This window comes from Elephas maximus, chromosome X (assembly GCF_024166365.1).
Source record: "Elephas maximus indicus isolate mEleMax1 chromosome X, mEleMax1 primary haplotype, whole genome shotgun sequence".
In the NCBI taxonomy this organism is placed as follows: domain Eukaryota; kingdom Metazoa; phylum Chordata; class Mammalia; order Proboscidea; family Elephantidae; genus Elephas; species Elephas maximus.
Window position 1 is genome coordinate 147,207,448 of NC_064846.1, and position 6,371 is coordinate 147,213,818.

Sequence of the window (6,371 nt, forward strand, 5' to 3'; positions counted from 1 at the left end):
CTGCAAAGGCAAATTTGCTGATGAAGAAAGCAACATAAACTTTTGAAAGGTCAGAGCACATGATATGAATTGATATATGCCCCTCCTAAATTCTTTGTATCAATTTGGCTGGCCATGATTCCCAGTATTGTGTGGTTGCCCTCCATTTTGTGATTGTAATTTTATGTTAAGGAGGATTAGGGTGGGATTGTAACACCCTTACCCAGGTAACAGTCCTGATCCAACGTAGAGGGAGTTTCCCTGGGGTGTAGCCTACACCACCTTTTACCTCTCAAGAGATAAAATGGAAGTGGAAGCAAACAGAGAAGGGAGACCTCATAGCACCAGGAAAGCAGTGCTGGGAGCAGAATGTGTCCTTTGGACCTGGGGTCCGCGCGCCGAGAAGCTCATAGTCTGGGGGAAGATTGATGAGAAGGCTGACAGAGAAGGAAAGCGTTCCCCTGGCCTGAAACCCTGAATATGGACTTTTAGTCTACTTTACTGTGAAGAAATAAATTTCTCTTTGTTGACGCCATCCACTTGTGGTATTTCTGTTACAGCAACACTAGATGACTAAGTTAGAGCAGGTGCCAGTCAGTCTCTGGGTGACTCCTAAACTCTAGTGTGTTGGTTTCCCCAGTCTGCCTACATGGGGGTCTCTATTTTGGCTCCTGAATCTTGGATTAAAAACCTGAGCAGTTTTTAATCAAAGAATGGGTGCCTGTCCGAGGAGTCATGTGAGATGAGGAAGCTGCAGCACAAGGCAGGAGGCCCCGGACAGGTGGTCTATGCTGTCAGAGAAAAAAAAATCTCAGCTATTCCTTCTTTTCATCAGCCACATGTAGGGTGTCATGTAATTTTTGCTCTAATAGATATATTTTCTCCAGGCAGGGGCTCCCCAGGATGGTTTTGTGAGCCCCTCATCTTCTCAGGTCATCTGGCGTAGCATGTATAGATGTCACCAGATATTCTGTTTCTTTTCCTTATTACTGTTGTTCTGTTAGGGGCTGTCCAGTCGGTTTCTACTCACAGTGACCCCTGTGACAGAGCAGAACTGCCCCACGGGCTGTAATCTGTATGAGGGCAGATCACCAGGTCCTTGTCCTGTGGAGCCGCTGGATGGGTTTGAACCGCCAGCCTTTTGGTTAGCGGCTGAGGGCTTAACCACTGCTCCACCCGGGCTTTCTCCTTATCGTTACCTCTCATTTACTCTTACGACTCCGGCTGTGTAGTCCAACACAGTGCTTTGGGCACAAAGTTATTTGTTTTTCTTGCCTGAGATACATTTTGGAGCAGTGAGAAGAAAAGTGAATTTAGAGACACCAAGTCAGTCTTTGTCTCGGAGGAGCGGAACAGTGTGGGCTCCAGACAAATCCGAACCAGCGGTCTAGTCCAGCCTGGTCGTGTACTAGAGCTGTGGACTCGCCCACATCACCAAACTCTGAGTTCCACGTTCTTCGTCTGTGAAGGGGGTTTGATAAGCCCTGTCTCCTAGGGCCGCTGCATTCTGTGAAATGCATGTGAAGCACCTGGCAAAGTCCCTGGCAAATACTGGGTCTTTAAATAATATCAGCTATTACTTTATTCTGACACCACACAGTACCACCCTCCTCTCTGAGAATGTTTTGTTTTGATTTCTCCAGGAGAAGTTGGAGAATATACAGTTCTCTAGGGTAGGAAAAAACGGAAATCAGGAAAAACAATTGCTTAGAAAGAAAAACTAAATTATATTTTATATTCAGTTCTTGCCGTTGAGTTGATTTTGGCTCAGTGCGACTCCATGTGTTAGAGAGTAGAGCTGCACCCATAGGCTTTTCTTGGTAGGAGTCTTTAGAGAGACATATTGCCTGGCCTTTCTTCTGAGGTGCCGCTGGGTGGGTTCACACATTCAACCTTCAGGTTAGTAATGAAGGGCAAACCTTTTTGTCACCCATTAGGCAGTGTGTAACTTATCTAGTGCTGCTCCAAGAGAAATGGCACTAGTGGGTGGCTTTAACACACAAATTTATTTTCTCACAGTTTAGGACGCTAGAAGTCTGATTCCAGGGCACCTGCTCTAGGGGAAGGTTTTTTCTCTCTGTTGGCTCTGGGGGAAGGTTCTTGTCTTTGTTCAGCTTCTGTTTCTTGGTACCTTGGAGATCTCAGGTGGCGTGGTACGAATCTTCCCCTATCTGTGCTTCCTTAGTTCACTGCTTGCTCAATCTACTCTTTTATATCTCCATAGATGTTGCGTTAATAAAACCCCGACAAAAAATAAATAAAATCCCCAGAAAAACCCTAAACCCACTGCCATGGATTTGATTCCCTCCCTATAGGACGAAGCAGAAATGCCCCATAGGATTTCCCAGGCTGTAATCTCTATGGAGGAAGAGGGCCACATCTCTTTGCAGTGGAGTCACTGGTGGGTTGACTTAAGACAGGCCCTATACTAACACTGTAACATTAACATAAAGAAATCCAATGTCCAGATGGGATTATATCCACAGGAATAGGGTTAGGAATCACAATAACTATTTGGGGAGGGTGAATTCAGTCCATCTTAGGCAGTATGATATTTAATGTGCGTGTGGAGCAGGCTGCCTCAGTTTAATGCAACACAAAACTCCTAGAATTATTGTTAAGGTCCAACAACTCACCCTTCTAGCTGCACTTCCAGCTAAGTCACCCCAAATTTTATTCACATCACCACTGCCAAGAGTCTAGTCTTCACCTGGGGTTTGCCAAATGACACTCGAGGTAACCTAATTCTAAAGTCCTTTCAATGGCATGGGCTCTGGCTCCCCCAGCTCAACACAAGACGCTTCTAACAGTGGCTTCCTACCCGAAGGAGTAGCTCCCTATTTTTCAGGAACTCCGTGGACACACTGTGCGACCCATACCCAGTCAGTGCATGTGTTCAAGTGCACGGGGACAGGAACACAGGGCATCTTCCAGACCTGACCCAGGAGGGAATTCCTCTCTGCTTTGTCCACAAACCCAGAGTAACTGGGAAGAGCTGGTTTCCCATTCCAGGCTCAGCTTCTTCATGCTGGGGCATCATGGGAGTGTCTGGCCCTGCTCACCCCCCACCACACCCTCATCTGGACTCCCCCCACCTCACCCAACCCACTTTACCCATCCCCTACCCTTGTCTACCCCATGCAGCCTAACGTGAAAATCTACTCCCCAACACTATCCCCCTACCCCCACCATGAGAGATCAAAGTGTCCCAAGGCCCAAAAATGACCTCCCTCAGGGCATTTATACCAGAAGGATCCCTGAAGTGCACACTCCTTTTGTACTAGTCCTTAGGTCTTGGAGAGTAGCCCTACCTCCTCATTTCATAGCTGCTCTTAGACTTTAAAATCTATGCACAGCGCCTGCGATGTCTTTGTCTAAATGTCCCCAGTACTAGCGTGAAGCCTTCCAAAGAGCCAAATTAAAAAACCATCGAGTCGATTTTGACTCACAGGGACCCTATAGGACAGAGTAGAACTGCCCAATAGAGTTTCCATGGAGCGCCTGGCGGATTCGAACTACCAAACCTTTGGTTAGCAGCTGTAGCACTTAACCACTATGCCACCAGGGTTTCCAAAGAGCAGACGCTCAGTTACTCTTTGGGGAAGAAAAGAACCAGTGAACAAGAGGTGGAAATCATCATGATTTATTTTTCCCATATCTTTGAATAACCTAAACGAATCCAGGCACATGTATATTTTACTTTACCAAAAGGAATAAGGGAAACCAAGAGTGGACCAACTTTTACATATGTCTACCTCTACCTTGTGAACTCAACTGCTCTTTGCAGACTCTTTAATATTTCCAAGGTGATCCCTATTCCGATCCCATGTTAACTGGCTCTAGATCACAAAAAAAGATTCAAGAATTTTCAATTTGTTTTAAACAATACAAAACTCTCACTCCTAAATCAAGCAACAAAACAGCAATAAATGCATGAGAATGAATTTAGATTCTGAATCTAAATAAACCTTCAATTAAAAAGAACAACATTTCAAAAATACAAAAAAACGAGCTAAATGTAGAAGTCACTCAAGTATAACAGGAACAAAAGAAGACATACATGTGCTCCCTCCAGCCCCCCTTGCCTCTACTAATTAGAAGGTTAACGGCCATTTTCAACAACAAAGTGAAGAATCTCCATCAGACTTCACTAGAGGTGGGAGGACCTGCTGGACTTCACCCTGAAAGGGGCCCTTGCCCTGGCATTAGGACTGGCCCTGGCGCATTCTCTGACTGCGTCTCTCTCTTCTTCAATCTCCAAATTTCTTCATACACGGCTTGGAAGGCACTGGGGTCGGTAGCACTGATCTTGGCCCAAAACTCCAGGACTTTTTTCTTGTTGGCTTCAGTGTGGGCTCTGGGACCCCACAGGAATTCGTAGCGTGGAGGATCACTGTTGGGCACCTGCCGGTACTCCAGGTACTTTTCCTGCACCAAATCTTTGGTGATGAGCTTCCTGGGCTCCCCAAACATGAAGTGCCACTTCCCATCGTAGATCCCCAGCACATTCAGGAATGCCCACATCTCCTCCTCGGTGGCCCGGTCGCCATTCCTGTAGATCATGCCCAGGAGAGGCATCAGGAGCCCATTCTTGGGAAACCCCCTGCTACCAATAAAATTCTCTTCCTTGCTGATCTCCAAATGGCTGACAAGGGCATAGGATTCACCTTTGGAGTCGACTTCCTTCAGCTCAAGCCCAAAGACCACCTCCAGGTGCACAGAGGCTCTCCTCAGGATGTCAGGGAAGTGCTCCTTGTGCCTTTTGTTGATGATCTTCATCATTTCTGCCTTCGTAATGGGCTCTTTCATTTTACACTTGTACAGCAGGAACTGCAACAACATGCTCACCCTCCGGGTTACGGGGTCTCTTTGAGACCTCTCAGTGGGGGCTGGGGCCGCAGAGGAACTTGGACCTCCCTCATCTTGGCCCTCGGCCCCTCCAGCAGCTCTTGTGCCCGAAGCACCAGCAGCAGCAGTGGTGGTGGGCGGGATGCTCTGAGGCCCCTGGGGAATGCCAGCAGCAGGGGAGCTCGGGGGAGACCCCCCAAAAGGAGGAGAGGAAGAGGACGGGGACCCTCCTCCTCTGCTGCAATTGCCTGAGCACCATCGACACTGTGGGTGTCACCTTGGGTCTGACGACGTTTCTCACGGGCATGGAGCTTACTCTTGTGACCACGAGGCATGACGACTCTGGTCAAGGAGAGCAGGGAGGAGTGTAAGGAGGGCAGGTGATGTGGGCCCACTGGAGGAGGGAGGCTGAGAGCTTGCGCACCCCTGCAGCAGAGTGATGCCTCCTTGGCTTTAACAAATGCTGCCTTTGCAGAATACTTAGAGGGCACTGCTCTAGGACCCCACAAGGCCCCTAGTGTCCTGCTCAGGACCCTGTAGAGGAAATTAGAGGAAGGATTAGGTTGTAGATTGTCAGCCATGCTTGGGGCTTACGGGGGGTGACAGCAGGGCCCGGCACTACAGACTCTGTACTGGGTTATTTGGGGTTCACTCTTAGGGCCATCATTTCACCTGCTGGCAGGGCCAGGGCACATCCCCTATGCTACTCTACCATGACATCTCCCATCCCTCTGGGATTCACAAGCAGGAACTAAAGGAGCAGCTCAGCCACCACTCCTGGCAGGTTGTCTCACTGACGACAGCGCAGTGGAGCCCGTTCTGTCTGTGGCTCCTTGGAGGCCTCAGTCCTCCACCAGGTTCTCACCATGGCTGCCCCCTTTCACCAGGTCCCTCACCTCCGTGGGATGCCCTGGGAGTTAGTGAGTGCAACTCACTACGTCACCGTGCCCAGGTCCTCCAGGTCCAAAAGCAGGGCTGGGGCTCTGTGTTTCCCCCTTATTTCTGGAAAGAGTCTCCTCACCATAACTATGTATCCTGACCTTGACTCCTACTAGGGACCAAGTCTCCTGCCTCTGCTGAATAAGCCTCTCCATTAGCCCAAGGACTTCATGTCCCTGAGACCACGTGTCCCTAGGAACAAACCAGGGGCCACCTCAGCCCGACACCTCTGACCATGGCTCTCCTGGGCCAACAGCAGTGGGAGGCTTTGCTGCATCCTCCTCTCTTCTTGGGGGACGGGAGAAAAAACCCAGTGCCGTGGAGTCGATTCCGACTCATAGCGACCCTATAGGACAGAGCAGAACTTCCCCATAGAGTTTCCCAGGAGTGCCCAGCGGATTCGGACTGCCAACCCTTTGGTTAGCAGCCGTAGCACTTAACCACCATGCCACCAGGGGAGGAGAGAAGAAGGGTTAATCCCCTAGTGCCTTCTAAAGGATTTTTACCTTAACTCCCACCAGTTTCTGGGGTCCCTCTATCTCCTGAATTGGGGCTTAAACAAAGTCGCATATCTCCCTCAGACACTCCAGGCAGGATTCTAGAGT

General features: G+C 49.1%; 1 pseudogene; it reads right to left on the reverse strand.

Annotated features, from left to right (window-relative positions):
* Positions 1–3,996: 3,996 nt before the first annotated feature.
* LOC126069093 (melanoma-associated antigen B2-like) lies at positions 3,997–5,162 on the reverse strand (annotated as a pseudogene).
* Between the last annotated feature and the right edge of the window lie 1,209 nt (positions 5,163–6,371).